Source organism: Protopterus annectens, chromosome 1.part1, assembly GCF_019279795.1.
Source record: "Protopterus annectens isolate FY-2018-M chromosome 1.part1, PAN1.0, whole genome shotgun sequence".
In the NCBI taxonomy this organism is placed as follows: domain Eukaryota; kingdom Metazoa; phylum Chordata; order Ceratodontiformes; family Protopteridae; genus Protopterus; species Protopterus annectens.
This window is the reverse complement of record NC_056726.1, coordinates 1,432,926,514-1,432,946,461: the sequence shown is the minus strand read 5'-3', so window position 1 is coordinate 1,432,946,461 and position 19,948 is coordinate 1,432,926,514. Positions and strand designations below refer to the sequence as shown.

At 42.3% G+C, this 19,948-nt stretch overlaps 1 protein-coding gene across 1 annotated transcript in view; it reads right to left on the bottom strand.

Annotated features, from left to right (window-relative positions):
- LOC122816359 (deleted in malignant brain tumors 1 protein-like) overlaps positions 1-18,417 on the bottom strand; it is a 258,733-nt gene extending 240,316 nt beyond the window's left edge. The window contains exon 1 of the mRNA XM_044089106.1: positions 18,389-18,417. The gene's annotated coding sequence lies outside the window, so the exon portion shown is untranslated. The remainder of the gene's footprint in view (positions 1-18,388) is intronic.
- Positions 18,418-19,948: the final 1,531 nt, after the last annotated feature.

The following is a 19,948-nucleotide window of genomic DNA, read 5'->3' as shown; positions in this document are numbered from 1 at the left end:
GAATGATTGTGCTGGATGAAATGTTTCTGAAACCATTAGATTTATATATATCTGTCATGGCTTAGTGGTAATTCATGTTGTCTGTGGTATGTAGGCTCCTGGGTTCGCGCCTTACAGAGACTGTTTATTATTTTGTTGCTGGGGCAGAACATGGGCCATTGGGTACAGAGTGATTAATGTACTTTTAAGCAGTTCTAAGTGAGTGTGTGTGTAGATAAGCACTGCTAACTTCCGGTTACAGTGTCTTACACTCAACTATATTGCTTAACTTGTGTAGGCAGTGCTTACCCCCGCACAAACCCGCTTACAACTGCTCAAAATTGCCTTAATCACTCTGTATTCAATGGGCCATGTTCTGCCCAGCAACAAAATACACAGTTCCTGCAAGGCTCGAACCCAGGACCCTGCACACCACAGACAAATTGATTTACCACTAAGCCATGCCAAGTACAAATAAAGCCAATGTTTTCAGAAACATATCATCCAGTCCAGACATGCATCAGTAAAGAGAATGTATATCAACATTTAGATGTATGTCTGTGCAAATATATTAATATCTAAACAGATACAACATATCTATATATGTAGATATATATATACATTTTTAAAATTATATGCATATATATATCAATATATATGAACATATATACATGCAAATGCCTACATTGACACATATATGTGTCACCACCTATATGTCTACATATACACAGCAAGTTACATATGTGTATGCAGATATATATCTATGTAGGTATATACGGACATAGTTATATATGTTAGCAGATGTATATATATATATATATATATATATATATATATATATATATATATATAGGTATATATGGCCATACATCTGTAGATACCAATGGCAGATTAACAAACACACATATGTCCACATGCACCGTTAATGGGGTTGAGAGGCTCCACACACTTTACGTCTTGTACAAATAGCCACCCCCCCCAACAGCCAAACACATCCGCCCTGCAATACACTACCAAGTGTTGCAGATCCCATAACCAGAACCTGACACAACATGGGCACAAGATGTTACCAGTACTACATCCCACCTCTATGATGTCAGGCTAGTATTGGTAACATGTCATACAGTACAGTCTGCCTCCCATAGGAAATGTAATATGTGGAAGCCATCAACATTCCCAGGATACAGATACACAGACAATATATGTGACTACACATACACAAGCAGATATATGTACAGTAAGATACATATGTAGAAGGTGCACACAGTATGAAACAGCCACTATGCCTACAGTTAACCCCTGAATGACTGGATACTGTATGGGCCACCCATACAAATGACAATCGTTGCCTGCAACATATACCCACAGAGAGTTCATAGGAAAAACACCACACACAGGTTTGCAGAAATGGAAAACCTTTAATCGTGTACTATTACAGTTCTATATGCCATGTCATATAGCTATTCAGACACTGACCACCATATAAACATAGTAATGCAACTGTGAAACAGTTACACTAATACAGTAGTCTAGAAAGGTTCACAGCTGTTGCTGTCCAGGCCAAGCCCTTCAAAGTGTATAATAGTGAAAACAAACTGGGCCACAGGAGGATACCAAACAATTAAAAGTATGTAATGCAAGTGTATAGTTCAGCAGCCTCTATCTACACTCTGTACAAACTCAGTAGGTGGTAAAGACATCATATGACCACAAAGGTTGTAACTGTTACATAACAAGGCATAACTGACACCATCATGAGCACACCAACAAACAGAACAGTCTGTATGGCAGGGGGCAGTAGGCTTGCATTAACCCAATTCATGTAAGTAATGTAAATATAGGTGACGTATTTGGTACGGTACATCCAGATACCTTAAGGCAGCTCACCTCTGATACTCCCACATTTTGTAACAGCCTAGGTCATCTATGGTGCTGCCCCCTAGACTCAATAATACAGGGCCATATACCACTGTTAAATACACTGGCCTCTGGAGTGCATAAGAGTACACATGTATTGTGTAGGTGATGCCCACACATATATGGCCACAGCCCCACTGTATGTGTGGGGGATACAACAGCAGTGGACTGATGGCAGCAATGGCAGTGTGATATACTCACAGCCCACTACAGAACTACCACCGACAGCATGACATATGTGCAAAGCTTGGTATGTAGGTAAAGGAAAGAGGCTGGAACACAGGCACATATGTGGAACACTGTTGCCATACACTAAGCAAGTTGCTGGTGTTACAGGATAGTCTGCATCATACCCTTAGTCAGGGAATTGAAGTTAGAAACAGAAATGGATGTAGCCATGTACCAGTAGCACTCAACACACACACTGTCAGTGTAATAAATGACACAGGACCTGTGTGATGGACAGACAAGACATGATAGGCATACCTCTGGCCAGCAAGAGGATAGGCCCACAGTTGTGAGCTATGCAGACAGACTGCATTCCTAGGTAAACTAGTATGTACACACACACCCTGTAACACCAGTACTATACAAAGCATAACACAACTCTACTGGCAGTCTGTCTGTAGTTCCTGATCCTCCTACAAATATGTGGCTGCCCTGAGTGTGCCGGTTCTCCTGTAAGAGGTATTGCTACCTGCTGTCGGTAACACTGATGCCCACACACAGGAAGGATGTCCATCATACAGGACATGTAAAGGGACCATGCGCACATGATATAGGGATTTATAGTGGGTGTTTGCCATGACAGTGGTAATTGGAAGCACTACACATGTGTAATCATATATATATATATATATATATATATATATATATATATATATATATATATATATATATATATATATGGCTATCTGGATAAGTATATGTACATATATTTCCACAATATTTCCTGGACATGGAGTGTAGCCCTACCCCAACCCCTATAGTCCCAAAGTTGTAGTTGAAGGCGATGTCAGGATTGTATAGCAGGTATATTAGTAGACTATTACTACTGTCAATGGGATTGTCTTCCCAGACATGGTCTGTTTGTGAGGTCACATCTGCTTATAACATGTGTGCCATTGGCTACTGACAGACATCCTAAGGACATCATTGTACAGTACCGCTGCTAGCACATAATGCCGCTGTGGACTGCAGCATAGGTATTGGCCAATATATGTGGAAATTCTGACGCACTCTGTACAGTCCAGAGGTATACACATAAGCCCTTAGTGCAAAACATGTGTACCATGTCTGACAATATGGATGTAGACAGCCATGTAGATGGGTATAACACATAATGACTGGTATACATTTGCCACCATAGGTTATTCATTCACACACCCCTGTCTGGCCTGACACATAATGACTGCTGGTACAGGAGTGCCATGGCCACATACTACCCACTAGATATTGACATACATCTGTACAGCATCCCACTGCTCTGTCTGACATACATGACTAAGGGAGGCCCGGCAGCAGTACATCTGGCAAGTATCTGCACATGACATCTCACTGGGTAAGTACACTAAGCTGCTAGGCATGTAACAATGCACTGTGCAGGCTGCAGGCAGACTGGCTCAACACTGACCTACATCTCCTATGGGGGGAATGCACATGTACCTGCATATATAGCAGGGTCAACAGGCATGTCACAGCACAGGGTAAGATACACATGTGTGAAAGTGCATAACCACAAGCAATGTAAACACAGCCACAGCCACATATGGTGAGCTAGCATAATATTACAGTATATGGACTATCTGTTCTACACCATCCTCATATGTGCCACTCACAGACTGACCCTACATATACTGGGCTGCTACACAGTTTGGTCTGATGGCTGTCTGTGGTATGGGACACATGTTTGTATGGCCCTACAAACATGTATGCCATTACAGTACCATACAGTGGAACAGCATGTAACATCAGATAGGAGGGGAACTAGAAAAATGACACAGGCTAAAGTACATATTAGTAACTGAAAAAATGCCAGCACAAAACTGAGTATATATCAGCAACAAAACTACAGCAACACTAAGGTAAAACTTAAGTGTTTTAATACATATAGAACAATTCAATAATCCAGACCAGTTTCAGCCTAACATGAATTGTTCGATATGTATTAAAACACTTACGTTTTACCTTAGTGTTGCTGTAGTTTTGTTGCTGATATATACTGAGTTTTGTGCTGGCATTTTTTCAGTTACTGATAGTTTGTTTTGCCTTGCACTTGGATCCTACTGGCAGGGCTTTTCTCTTTTTAAAGTACATATTAATAATACGCACACTGTTGACATTCACCATAAGTACACAGACCTCAGTACTGTACAAACATCCACAGAATGTCCAGGTTATGTCATGAAATATAACCCCTACTGTACATAACGTGTAGCAGTTGGATATATCACTGGCTTGTTATCAGATATGATGACACTAATTATGGTGTACAGCACATATGTACCACTTCATGCATGACATATGTACAAAGGTCAACAGAGGTGTGGCTAGAAGCACATACACCGGGCCAATATTGACATGTTGCTGTGATAGCCTCATACATTTACTGTTGTAACAGGGTTTGTTGCAACATATGTTCTATGAAGGATATAATGTCAGTAACTATCATGGCTTTCACCATCTACAGACTGCAATCCTCACACTACCTTCTGCAGTCCAGAGATAGATGCTCCGAGGGTAGCACATGAAACCAAAGACCCAACACTGCCTAGTCTGCAGATGACCCTGCAGATGGGGATTCCTCATAAACATGGAACTGACATGGCAGGTATTGAGACATGTACGACAGCCATATCCACACAAACACTGTTAAACCAACATTACTCCAAATGCAGTATAGCAGCACTTACAGTCTGTAGTCAGGTCAGGCACACCCCCCTCATGTTTGTTGCCCTCTTTCCACAGTGTATGTTGTTAGAGGTCAATCCCCAATCCATCTGAGATGCTGTTTGCCAAATGACAGATCTAGTTTCTGCTCACAGTGAATGAAAAGGGTCAACACCACCATGATGTTCCTAGATATTAGAGTGTGTTACCATGCAATTGGCTATGGGAATGTTACCACAGCTGTTTCACATGCAATCAGCTAGGGGAGGGCTGCAATTCATGCAGAGGCCATCAGCTGATCATGAGGATCACTTAAAATACACATGCTGCTGCCTAAGCAAAGCAGGTGTAGGTCCTCACATACACCAGAAAGGGGGTGGGAGAGGCAGACAGAGGCAAAGACATGTCAGGGAGGGGTGGGAGAGTAAAACTGAAGCATATGTGTGTCACACACCTACCAGCACAGGGTATCAAACCCCTGACAACTATGTAGTGCTATCACAGTTCGATGCAGTTATTGGATGCACCACATGGGTTACTTGTTGTGGATCACTCAGAACATATATGTGATGGTGAGTGACATCTACAACATAGATACTGTAGCTATATGGTAGGTGACATACACATGCCTGTCCGCATGCACAAGTGCCAGCATCAACACAGCCACATTCTCACAGGAACACACACACATTGACACACTTGGCAGGGCCAGGAGTACAACTCATCAGTAGTGGGATTGCCACAACACATCACTGTGCAGGTATCACATGCACCACACGGGTCATACAGGGGTTGCATGGGCAAAGGGTATGGGGAGGTGTCTGGCATCAGACAACATGCTTCAGTATGCCCAAGGGGGTTGTAGGGAATGTGGATGTGAACATACGCACCATACAACACACAGACAAACACACAGGGTGCCAGTACTGACATGCATGGGTGCATGTCTGCACGGATGTGTGGTGGTCAAATGTGCCAGATGGCTGTACAAGGCTAGGCAATAGGTATACCTTGGCATCAAGCCATATGATGATGTTCTGCATTGTGGCTCAAAGCTGTAGTATCTACATTTGCCCACACAGGTGGGTATTGTATCCCCCATCCAGTCACCTGGGTGACCATTGTGTATGGCCAATGCTGTGCATCACTTGCCATGTATGTGTTGCTTAGTCCATGACATGGACGGTGTCTGGGATGTGCACACCTCCCACATGCATGCACAGTAACATGTGGAACTGTACCTGGGGTGTCTGGCCCATGCTGTGAACACAGATTATCATCAGATGTGCCAGTCTTTCCCACCTGTGGCGGGAACTGGTAATGGCCAGCAGGTTTACCCTGCACCTACATTGAGAGCATGCTAACAGTATTCCCTGATGTCAGTGGCATTTGTCCATTCAGGGCATGTTGTCAGGCATGGTATGTCCATTGTGGGTCACATGTGATGGCACCACAGGTGGTGCAGGTGTCCATTGAGGAACATGGGGGAGGTGCACTGTCTGCACATATGTGCATATTGGACAGATGGACAGGGTGACATGCCCACTGTAGCCCACTGCTATCACTCCATAGTTACGATCAGTGGCCAATATGCAGTGTACTACCCACATATTGGCTGTTGTCAAGGCATGTGTGTGTGTATGAAACATGGGTTGTGTGTGTGCTCTAGGTAATACTGGGGTTGCTAACTGTGATTGCCTGGCCTTGATGTCACATGTATGGGTATGGCTTTGCATTTCAGCCTCTCAGCTATTTCACATCTGTTATCCCTGTATGGTGGACATTGTAATATATAGTAGGGCCACCATATAAGAAATATGCAAAACCCACTCCTCATTGGCCACAGGTGTCACACACTCACAATCACTTCTACTCAGGATATGAGTTACAAAACTACACATGCACACCTGTCATGTCTGGAAGTAGAACCCCAACTTAACTAGTTTATTACACCACAGCACTACGCAGTTATAGTACATGCCATGGAAATTACTAGAGTACTCTTTCCCCAAAGGGAAAGGCAATGACTGACATCAGCAGGCTTGCCAAAGTAGGGCATTTGAAATTTACTGTGAGGGACCAGCCTAAAATGCATTGCTCCCTACACAGACAGTGACACACACACAAAACATCCACAACCGACATGTGTGGGTATAGAACCCCTAACAGAGATCTACATCACGGGGCTGTTATAGTATGCACCACAGGGATTACTAGAGAACTCTTTCCCCAAAGGTGTATTTCATAATGAATGACATAAGCAGGATTGCCAAAGTAGGGTATTTGAAATGTATTGTGTGTGACTAGCCTAAAATGCATTTCTCCATACACAGACAGGGTCTGACAGACACACACACACACACATTTGCCATGTCTGGGATTAAAACACCTACCTAACTATTTTATCACACTACAGCAGTATGCAGTTACAGGACACGCTACTGAGATCACTGGACTACACCCTTCCCAGAGGTGTATTTCTAGGTGGGTGACATCAGCAGCCTTGCCAAAGAGGAGTATATGAATTGTAAGGAGTGTTAGTACCCTAAAAAGCATTGCTCTCTACACAGTCAGAGACAGACATGCACACAAATGTACACACAGACAGTTGCCAAGTCTGGTGTTTGAATTCCTACCTAACTATTTTATTACATTACAGCAGTATGCAGTTACAGAATGCACTATGGAAATTACTGGGCTACAATCTTCCCAGAGGTGTATTTCTAGGTGGGTGATATCAGCAGCCTTGCCAAAGTTGGGTGTATGAATTGTAAGGAGGGTGAGTACCCTAAAAAGCATTTCTCTCTACACAGTCATGCAAACACAGTTCCCAAGTCTGGGGTTTGAATTCCTACCTAACTACATTATCACACTACAGCAGTACGCAGTTACAGGATGCGCTACAATCTTGCCAGAGGTGTATTTCTAGGTGGGTGACATCAGCAGCCTTGCCAGAGTTGAGTATATGAATTGTAAGAAGTGTGAGTACCCTACAAAGCATTGCTCTCTACACAGTCAGACATGCACACAAGCACACACACAGTTGATAAGTCTGGGGTTAGAATTCCTACCTAACTACTATATCACACTATAGCAGTACGCAGTTACAGGACGTGCTATGGAGATTACTATGCTCCAACCTTCCCAGAGGTGTATTTCTAGGTGGGTGACATCAGCAGCCTTGTCAAAGTTGAGTATATGAATTGTAAGGAGGGTAAGTAAACTAAAAAGCATTGCTCTCTACACAGTCAGACAGACACGCGCACAAACACACACAATTGCCAAGTCTAGGGTTAGAAGTCTTACCTAACTAATTTATCATACTACAGAAGTACACATTTATGGGACACACCATGTTGATTACTGGGCTGCAACTCTCCCAGAGGTGTATTTCAAATTGGATGACCTCAGCAGGCTTGTCATAGTAGAGCTATGGGGAGGGAGGTGTGTGCATGGGCCATAACCCATTCATTTAGGGGTTGGCACGCCACATGCGGCCACACACGGGGTCATATGTCACAGGTACATGTATACAGCTACTAGATGACTACTTCCTTGTACAGTCATGTTGTACAGCTGGCACATGCACCACATAGTCTGTGATGCTGACAGGTACTGGTTACTAGTATCTGCAGTGAGTGACACTGCACCTCATGTGTTTGGGGCCCTTCGGCTGTGTGCTGGGTGGGACAGGCCTGGATGGCACTTTGTCACGGTCACCCTCATCCATACATCTATGTCCATCTACCTTTGGCTTATTATAGTGTGTTGTCCTTACATATATGTCTGTATTCCTATCCACTGTGTGTGCAAGGCATGAGTAGTGCATACTGACAAGTGTCTGCACTAACCACTGCAACTGCCAGATATATCTGGTCCACTGGTGTTTGCAGACATGACCTTCATGTGTGTGAGCATGCCCAGTATGACCTTTCAGTATGTTGTTGACTGACATTGCCTTCATTTCTATAAGTGTGTGAGCATGCCCAGTATGGTCGTCTGTATTGTATGTGTGGATCAAGTCCAGGTAGTTTGTACTGCAGTGCTGTACTTTGTGTTGTACACCGACAGGTAGCATGCTGTGTCTGCAGGGTATCCATCGATCATTTGGCATTGACTGATGCTACATTTCTGCATAGCACGGGGGCACCTGACTATTTCTAAATTTCTACACAGGATTGGGGGGCACACCTGACTGTTACTATATTTCTATGTAGGAAGGGGGAGGGCACACCTGACTATTTCTACATTTCTACACAGGATTGGGGGGGACACACCTGACTGTTACTATATGTCTACATAGGATGGGGGGGCACATCTGGCACTTGTATACATTTGCTAGGACTGTACTGGTATATCAGGTACTCCATTTAAGTCTGTAGTCTTACCTATCATGCTGGCTAGATGCATACCAGTGTACTACAGTTATTAGCTTTTAATTACCTACATATTAGTTTCTGACTTCCTAGCCTTCCCAACTGACATCCCACTGCCTGGCCTGCTGTAGTCTGTCTGTGTAGGCCTGGTGAGGAGGTTACCCATAGCCCTCATTCAGAGGCCATAGTACAGCATTTGTTTGTGTTTGTCTACACCTGTCCTGCTGGCTGTGACTGTTGTTGGGTATCTGACCCCCCCTGACTAGCATGTGTGAGTCACTTACTTTGTGGGTGTCCCAGTATTGAGGGTGGTGTTGTAGAGCTGCCTATGTCGGATGCACATAGTACACTCCCTACACATGGTTAGGCACAGGTAGTGTAATGATCCGCATCCCTTTTACTGTATGTGAGAGTCAGAGAGACGTGTTATTCCCTGGGTCCCTCCCATGTCAGTGTATGCGCTATGCGTTGCCTTTTTGCCAAGGCTAGGGCATACTGGGCACGCCTCCTTTTGCCTACTGGGACAGGCTCAGGTTGTTCCTCCTCTGAGTCACTCTGTGCCTGTGCAGGCTTTGGCAATGGTGGGGGGCTGTGTGGCCCTGCCCCATTCTGTTCCTGCTGCAGCTGTTTCCACAGGATCATATTGTGTAGCATGGCACATACAAGGACAATTTGGGTACATGTTGTTGGTGAGTACTGCAAGGCTCCACCGGATGTGTCCAGGCACCTGAATTGTGACTTGAGCATCCCAAACACATACTCTATTATGATTCTTGTTTGTGCGTGTGCCTCATTATGGAGATCTTGTTCGGGTGTTTGTGCATTTCTGATGGGTGTCATCAACCACGGCTCCAGTGCATATCTAGCATTCCCCATTAGGTGACTGTGTGGAATGCCCCCATTGGCAAATCTCTGGTACAGCTGTGTCAGATGCCAGATATGGGAATCGTGATAGCTTCCAGGGCAGCTAGCACACACGTTCATTATTATGCCCTGGGTATCGCACATGACCTGGCAGTTGATGGAGGGGAAGCCCTTATGGATGATGTAGACCCCACCCCGCTCACCGGGTGGTGCTTTGATGTGTATGTGCATTCAGTCTATTGCACCCACTACCTCAGGGTATTCTGTTATTTGGTGGAAGAGACACATATTGCTAGCCAACGTCTCACGGGGGTTGGGGAAATATACGTGCTCACCAACATGTGCTGATATGGCATCCAGGAACTGGTGGAGTACCCTGGATGTTGATGCCAGTGAATTCCCCATCATATCATCGCCACGCAAACAGAGTACTCAAATGTGCACACTGCTGCTACTTTCTGGTTTAACTTCTTTTTCTTTCTGTAAAACACACCCGCTTACACTTTGTAAAGCGTGCTAGGCAGGTTTAGACACATCCCCTAGCTGAGCTGTGGTAAGCTAGGAGCAAACCCAAGCCAAAGGGCTCCAATCTGCTTATAGTATGCCTGACACACACCCTCATGATGTCACCTACCTCCTAGGCTTGCAACCAGCTATTCATACGCTTACACTGCTGGGACCTGACTCACATGCTGGGGAAGACTGGGATTCACTATCCTTCCCCTCATTTGCATAGGATTGTCTGCTAATGCATAGTAACATGTGTCACACTGAGCATCCCCCCTTAGCAACCACTACTCACTGGCCAGGTTGTCTTCTGCCTGCCATTGACTTGCATGGCAGAATACTGATTTTAGTTAGAATGCTTATTTTAGGTTTATTTTCTTATTTTCCCCCCGATCCCATTTGCGTGCAGCTGCCCTATGCTTAAACAGCCGAGATCGGCAAAAAAAAAAAATAAAGGCTGATTTTTTTTATTTTTTGTATTGTTTGCAATGCCAATGGCCTTATACTTGGCCAATGGCATGCTTCATAAATGATATGCAGTCTTTATTTGGAGCTGTCATAGCTCTGTTTTGGATTTTGCAGAAATGTACTCGGTTACTAACCGAGTACATTTCTTCAGAGAGCACTAGTCTTGCAAGGACTGTTGCAAGCTTCCTGGATTGCAAAATCACCTCATTTGCATGGATTTCACCTGCAAATGGGGTGATTTGCATACCAGGGCTTAGTCCATGCAAGATTAGTGCAGGAGTGCTCGTGCACACCCCTGCAGGCTGTTCCTGGATCGCACGGCAGACATATTGCCTGCTTGAGCTCCTGCACCAATCTTGCACTCCATGCAAGCTTTTGAGAATCCAGGGGAATGTCTATATTACTTACCTGTATAGCCTTAAAACCACATACAGAGTGGCAAAATAAACACTATATAAATAGTATAAATTCTTACACTATATAAATAATAACTATAAATAAAAATGACAACATCTCATACTGATACCACAAGAATAACAGATTAAACTATAACATTTACATGTTTTATGATACACTATTCCATATTATACATTTCTGATGTTATAAAATCCGATGTTATGGGTTTTAGATGTGGTCTCAATGTTTTGAATTTAGATGTTATAAGTTTTAGATGTTTTGAAGTGTAACTATATATATATATATATATATATATATATATATATATATATATATGGGTCTACCTGAGATGGTCGACAAGCCATTTGATCGACTTTAATTTGGTCAACAATTCATTTGGTCGACAGGCAGATTTGCCCCCCTCCCCAATGTTGTGCAACCCTGGAGTTGATATATATAGTTTGGGGGTGTGTGGGGGTGCCAGCCCCCCACATTGGGGGTGTGGGGTGCGAAGCCCCCCACATAAAACTGCTTGTCGACCAAATGAAAGTCGATCATATGGCCTGTCGACCATGTGATAGGGATCCATATATATATATATATATATATATATATATATATATATATATATATATATATATGTGTGTATGTATATATATCCATATATACATACATATATAGAGAGAGAGAAAACAAAATGATCCAGATAAACAGGCATAAAAAGGCTATAGGGTACAGAGACAAAGTCCAAAAATAAACCAAAAATTCTCACAAGATAGTAAGTAAGCCATCAGATTCTGCAACCACACCTTACTTTACATTGGCAATGCTGGCCCTGGCTCCAGAAAACAAGTTTTCTTCATTCTGGCCATATTTCCTTTTCTTTCTTTTCATTTCAGCACTACAAATGGTTGCATTTCAATGTCCCAAATGAATAGGTAAGGACTGTGCAGTAAGTAATGTGTATTGTTGCCTTGAGAAAGTTGCAACTGAATTGGATCTCTAGCAGTCGGTGCTTGACTTGAAGTATTTACCACAAAGTGCTGAATATCAACTACAACACAGTCAATTGACAACACATTGCTTTCCAAAAATAGTAAATGACTTTAGATGATAATTATTGTGGCTTTATGAAAATACAAGGAGCATTTGCTAATTTGCATCTGCTCACACCCTTGAGCTGATCAGAATACTCCAAATCATGGTCATTCATGATGGTTCTTGATGACCTAAAAGGGTTGGGACTCAGATTTTACTAGAAACTACATAAGAAAGCATAACTGCAGTCATTTGTTTTCTCAAATACAAAAAGAGGGCATCTCATATGGGAGATTGCAGATAATTTTGAAACAAGAGATTAACAAGTAGTGCATTTAAAAAAAATCAATTTAACTATAGGATCGTGCCATGAAAATGAGGGGTTTGAAACCCATATAGTCAGAATTTGATCAAATAAAGCAGTGCCTCAAGAGCACTGTAGCAAGCGGGCATGAGGGCAATGTGGAAAAATTGGCAATACAAAAAAGAAGAAGCAGGTGTGACTGATGCAGCTGACCTTTATGTGAAATGAACAGATAAAACATTTTTAGCCAACATAGCTCTTACAGCTAAAAGTATGTCAACTCAGTGTTCAAGTACCAGTGAAATAACTACTAGTCTAACCCCCCAACTATAAACAAGGAGCAGGTTCTGGCGGCATTCATTATGGCCAAAACACACCTCAATAAGCTCTGAAAATATCCCTGGATGCCTCCTAAATAGCTAGAAACATGACATAATACTACTACTTCAGTCACTTTTCAACTATAGCCTTATAACAGGCTTTATACCATGAGAATGGAGGGCTGCAATGGTTATCCCACTTAACAAGGTTGGACCATCAACTGACCCAGGAACTGCAGACCTAATATACAGAACCAACTGATATTGCCAACATCCTGGCAGATAGGTTCAGTGCTAACTTTACCCCCCTTTCACCCCCTAAAGAGCCCACCTCTATACCGGAAGAATGCAAAGTTCCTGTAATCATGGCTGCACAGGTAAAAAAAAACACTCTCCAAAGCCAAGAACACAGCATCCATGGGACCTGACAATATCCCAGACTGCATTCTACATGAACTACAGAATGAACTGGCACCCCACCTAAGCACCATGTTCAATCATAGCCTCACCTCAGGCTTTGTGCCCAGTGAATGGCGCACAGTGACGGTTATCCCACTCCACAAAGGGGGAGCCACCATGGACCCCGGGAACTACCGTCCCATTAGCATAATGAGCCTGATCTGCAAGGCCATGGAACATATCATCATGGAACTTATAAACAAAGACATTGGTAATCTGCAAACTCTGGACCCCACCCAGTTCTGGTTTGTAAAAGGCAGATCATGTCTCCTAAACCTGATAGACTTCTTTGAAGCAGTCACCAAAGCTGTAGAAGAGGGTAAGGTGGTTCACACAGCCTATCTAGATCTTGCCAAGGCTTTTGACACCATCCCCCACTCTGGAATTATAGATAAACTCACTAAACTAGGTATAAATCCCTATGTCATAAGATAGGTTGCCAACTGGCTCACTGACAGAACCCACACTGTGAAAGTAGCAGACTCCAAATCTGACTTCAGACTAGTGACAAGGTTCATTCCTGGGTCCTCTCCTGTCTGGTATCTACTTTTCTGAAGGACAGGCTAACACAGAAGGTCTTTGGATAATGAAGTTCACAGATGACTGCAAGCTAGGAGCCATAATCGAAACTTCTAACAATGTGGACATCCTACAAAAGGGCCTCAATGAGACAGATGCCTGGTGTCAAAGCCATGGCCTCAAGCTCAATGCCAAAAAGTGCATTGTCATCCCCTTTGGTAAAAACTCTGTATCCATGAGCTACCACATAGGTGGTTGTCTACTTAACACCAAAAGTATGATAAGAGACCTTGGGACACAGGTGGACAGTAGTTTCTCCTTTGAAAATCACATTGCCACAGTAGGCAGGAAATCCTTCTACATGGCACACCTCATCAAAAAAGGTTTCTCATCCAGGAAAAAAGAGGTCATTGTTCCCCTCTACTCATCACTCATTAGACCCATTATAGAGTACAATGCCTCTTTTGGTATGTACCTCACAAGACATCTACAACAACTGGAAAGGCAGCAGAAATACCTCACAAAGAGGCTTACTGGCCTCAAACAGATGCCCTATGCAGACCGTCTCAAAAAACTCCAGCTTTAGTCTGTTGCATATCACCTACTCAGAGGTGATCTCTGCCTAACATACAAAGCTATGTCAAACCCAGAGCTGTTGGACATGCTCCACTTAAAGAAATCTCAGTCCCTCTAAGCTACACACTCTAGGGACCTAAACCTTGTCACCATAATAGTCAGAACATGCTGGAGGGATAGATTCCTGTCCCAGAGACTTCCCATACTCTGGAACAAGCTTCCTATCTATATCAAACAAAGCTCCTCATTAGCACTCTTCAAGAAAAATCTTGATGATTGGATAGGAAATAGGAAATTCATCCCAGTGATCACCTCTGTGGCTCTGCTCAACAGGGTCACAGGAAAATAATTTTCTTGGGTGGCGAAAGCCAGGGTACCTTTTTGGCTAGGCTTATATAGGCCCTAGGGCCAATAGCCTAGCACCTACCTATGAACCTATGGACCTATTATTCTGACTAATCTAATAAGCAAAGCCAAAGAATGAATTACCATGGCAATGAGCAACAAAGACATAGACCTTTAGATACTGGACCCAACTCAGTTTGGCTTTGTCAAAGGAAGGTCATGCCTATTAAACCTGGTGGACTTCTTTGTGAAGGTCACCAAGGCAATGGATGAAGGGAAGATAGTGCATACCACCTACCTGAACCTGGCTAAGGCGATAGATACAATGCCCTACTTTTGTATAGTTGATAAACTCACAGAACTGGGCATAATTCTCTACATAACTCACTGGATTTACAGCTGTCTCACAGACAGGACCCTGGAAATCAGGATTGGTGAGACCATCTTCACTAAGAGATCAATCACTAGCGGGGTAACTGAGGGCTCCATGCTAGGACTGCTTCTATTTGGTATAGACTGCTTAGAGCTAATGTTAATGTCGAGGGTCTTTGGCTCACCAAGTTCACTGACGTCTGCAAATATGGAGCTATCACTGATTGCCCCATGACACAAATATTTTACAGGAAGGGCTAACACAGACAAATAACTACGGCCAAAGTCATGGATTAAAACTCAATGCCAAGAAAGCAAGTGCTTTTTGGGAAAATGGCTACCTAGCCTAAATACTCTATTAATAGGACACCCCTAAAAGCTGACCAAGTATTCATGGTTCTGGGAACAGATGTAGATGGTAATCTGGCCTATAACAATCATGTGGCCAAAGCAGTAAGAAAACCATTCTATATTACACAATTTATAAGTAAGGGCATGGCATCCAATTCAAAGGATATAACAGTACCACTTTATTTGGCCCTTTTCAGATCCATCCTGGAGTATAATGCCCTCTTTGGCATGTACAGGACCAGATATATGCAATAGTTAGAATGGGCCCAGAAAGGTTCTTTACCAGGAAAATCTAGGGTAAAAACACATCGTCATATATGGATTGCCTTGAAGATCTATCTTTATACTGTCCCTCCTCCAAGTTACTGAGAGGTAATCTGTGCCTGGCATACAAGGCATCCTTGTATCCAGCTCTAATAGATCTTTTGCACATCACAAAAATGAACAGCTTCAGAACCGCTAGATTTAAGAATTCCAATTTTGCTTGTGACATAAATAAGACACATTGGTGAGATGAATATGTTTCACAGAGGATCACCACGCTCTGGGACAGGGTTCCCATCCATGTGAAGTAAAGTCCATCCCTAACCATATTTAAGTGTAACCTTGACCAATGGATGGGAAATCTGAAATTCACCCCTGTAATGGACTCCATGTTTCTGATAGACAGAGGCATTCAGGAATGGCCAAACTAAAAGACCCCCTCCACATAATCTCTAGAAAATGTCAACCCCCTCCCTGAAGCATAGTTGGTGCACCCTGGGCTACCAGCACCCCACCAGTGAAGAGCAAGAAAAAGTCCTTCACTGTAATAAGCTAATCACTACACAGAGACCCACGCATTAGCTGTCCTGAAGTGATAAAAGTCATGGTATATCTACATACCATTAATCTGCTTTGCATTGACTAGTTTGGACATTACTGATAAAGGTGGAAGGTAAGCGAAAAAGACAAGGAGACTGGCAGACTGATAACTAGTAACCGATACTGGCAGATTAATAACTAGGGACTGATACTGGAGACTGATAACTAAAAGTGTGTGAGTGTGTTTGCATGTGTGTTTGTGGTGTGTGTAGGGGGTTACAGTTGAAATGTTTCTTCTAGGAGGCTTTGCAGGAAGGGAATGTGGCAATCCTTACTTATATCAGCCTATAACCTCTTGACATCACCTTGTGAAAATGTTATAAAAATAACAGACTACTATCCTTTGCAGCTGTTTGGTGGTTACCTATAATTAGTGAATTTTGTGTATTTTGTCCACGTATGTGATTATGAACATGTTAAGTCCAGCAATGTTGTTACTGCAGCTGCATGCAGAGCATACAGGGGACTACCTGCATCTAATTAATGTGGACTCTATCCTGCAGGTATGTGTTTCCAACAATGACTACAAAGACCACAAATTGCTGCCTTTTGCACATCCCTGCAGGTTCCACTGGGGAATCATCTTTAGCTAGTTATTACATTTTATAGCATCTAAGCATGTATATTTTAGAAGAGTACAGATTCATTACATTTTTGTCAGTTTTATATAGCCTGTGCCGGGAGCTACCTGTGTGTACCTATGTATTTTGTCATTAACCTTCATGGGGCACATACAGAACACACACCTAAAGAGCAGAGCAAAGCAAGGTGTCCCAGTTTATGAAGTTTCAGTGTTGCTGGCTAAGAGATTATTTTTAAAAAAGTTGTATCCAGCTGTTTGAATATAATGCTGAATTGCATTAAAGCATATAAGCATATAAACTGAATAATAGGTAAGCATTTTACCACCAACCAAAACAGACACAGACACATAAATATATATAGATAGATATACAGATAGATAATGATATATAAATATATAGACAGATAGCTATATAAGAATATATAGATACATCAATAGATAAGTATGCACATACACTTTATATCACATAGTCACTGGTCAGAAATATCACTATTTTATCATATTCATGTGTAACATAATGCAGTCATAACTAGTAGCCATAATTCTGTAAAATATTCATCTTATGAATAATACAGTATATTTTCCATGAATCCATCCATCCTCAATCCCTTTTTTGCACATGAGGTCAGGGTGTCACTTCAGCATTGACAATCATCTCAAGCCAAGGTTTCCACTGGTGGGTGGCTAGCCTTGCTGCAGTAGTTTATTCGTACCAAAAACTCGCACCTATGGCCAATTTGGAGTGTTCAATGCACCCACTGCATGTCTCTGGAATGTGGAAAGAAACTAGAGCACATAGTGGAAACCCATGTGACCATAGGGAGAACATGTAAACCCCACACAGAAGGTACCCCAGCCAAGAATCAAATCGGAGAACCTCTTTCTGTAAGATGACAATGCTAACCACTGCACCACTGTGGCCACCCTTGTTACAACTAAATTTTCATCAGAAGACTTAAAGTAAAACTGTTGTTTGTAGCCTTCATTCACAAAATGCAATACTGCTCTTAATGTTTGGTTGTATTGAAGATTCAGAGCTTTCAGTGACTAAGAACTTCAGTGCACTTTATTCTTCAGTAGCATTTGCTTTGTCAGTGGCTACTCTATACAGACAGACTGTCCTTGCATTTCTTCTTACCATATATAGGTGCAGAGAATTTTATGCAATTATATTATCACAGCATGTAAGCGCAAGGCACATACTACCACATATTACAAAGAAATATGGCATATAAAGCGATAAAAAGTAATTTGCTTTTACCTGTCAAAATCCCAAGCAGTGAAGCTAGAAAAAAAAAGACAACGTTAACTATATAAAAATTAAATTTACTTTGCCATTCAAACTTATGAAGTTCTGCATATGTGTGCCTCTCTTTTTATCTACCTAAGTGTGTATCTCTCTCTCTCTCTCTCTCTATATATATATATATATATATATATATGAATAATTTAAGAAACCAGCTGGCCGAGATGGGGTTTCAGCCTCCTGTTTAAAAACCTCTGCTGATCAACTGACTCATGTTTTTACTAACATTTTTAATAAATCATTAGAGCTGTATGAAGTTCCCTTATGTTTCAAACAAGCCACAATCATTCCAGTGCCTAAAAATCCATTACAACAGGACTGAATGACTACAGGCCTGTTGCTTTGGCATTGGTGGTCATGAAGAGTTTTGAGAGGCTGGTGTTAGCTCACTTGAAGGATATTACAGCTCTCACATTGGAACCCCTTCAGTTTGCTTATTGAGAGAACTGGTCAGTGGATGATGCAGTTAATATGGGCCTGCACTATATCTTGCAACATCTTAACAACCCAGAGACATATTAAAAAACACAAATGTAGACTTCGCACTTAAGGTCCAGCTTCACAGCAAATTCCAACAGCAAAAACAGACAATCCAGACCACCAGGCTGATAAAAAACAGTAGTTTAATAAAATCTACTGCATTTTATTAAACTACTGTTTTTATCAGCCTGGTAGTCCGGATTGTCTGTCAACCCAGGGACATATGCAAGGATTCTGTTTGTGGACTTTAGCTCTGCATTTAATACAATAATTCTGGAACATCTTCACTTGAAACTCTCCCAGCTTTCCATTCCTGTTTCCATCTGTCAATGAATCACCAATTTTCTAACCAATAGCAAACAGCAGGTGAAACTGAGTAAATTTACATCTCGCTATCACACAATCAATACAGGTGTCTCCCAAGGATGTTTGCTCTCCCCACTGCTATTCTCCCTCTACACTAATGACTGCACCTCAAAGGACCTCTCTGTCAAACGTAATAAATTTCCAGACGATACAACTATCATTTGGCTCATCAGGTATGGTGATGAGTCTACATACAGATGGGAGGTTGAGCAGCTGACCCTTCGACGTAGTTAGAATAATCTGGAACTGAACACTCTTAAAACTATGGAGATGACAGTGGACTTTAAGAGTGGTACTACAATATTATCTCCATACTTATATTTAATACTGCTGTGTCAGTTGTGGAATCCTTCAAGTTTTTTGGATCTATAATCTCTCAGGACATGAATTGGGAGGCCAATGTAGGGTCCATCATAAAAAAGGCACAACAGTGAATTTACTTTCTGTGACAGCTGAGGAAGTTCAACCTCCTACAGGAACTGGAGATTCAGTTCTATACAGTAGTCATTGAGTCTGTTCTCAGCTCATCCATAACAGTGTGGTTTGGATCTATCTAATCATGACAAAAATAAGTTACATCAAATAGTCAGGTCTGCTAAAAATATCATTGGTGCTAGTTTACCCTCCTTACAGGACCTGTACTATTACAGCATTATGAAAAGGGTGTGG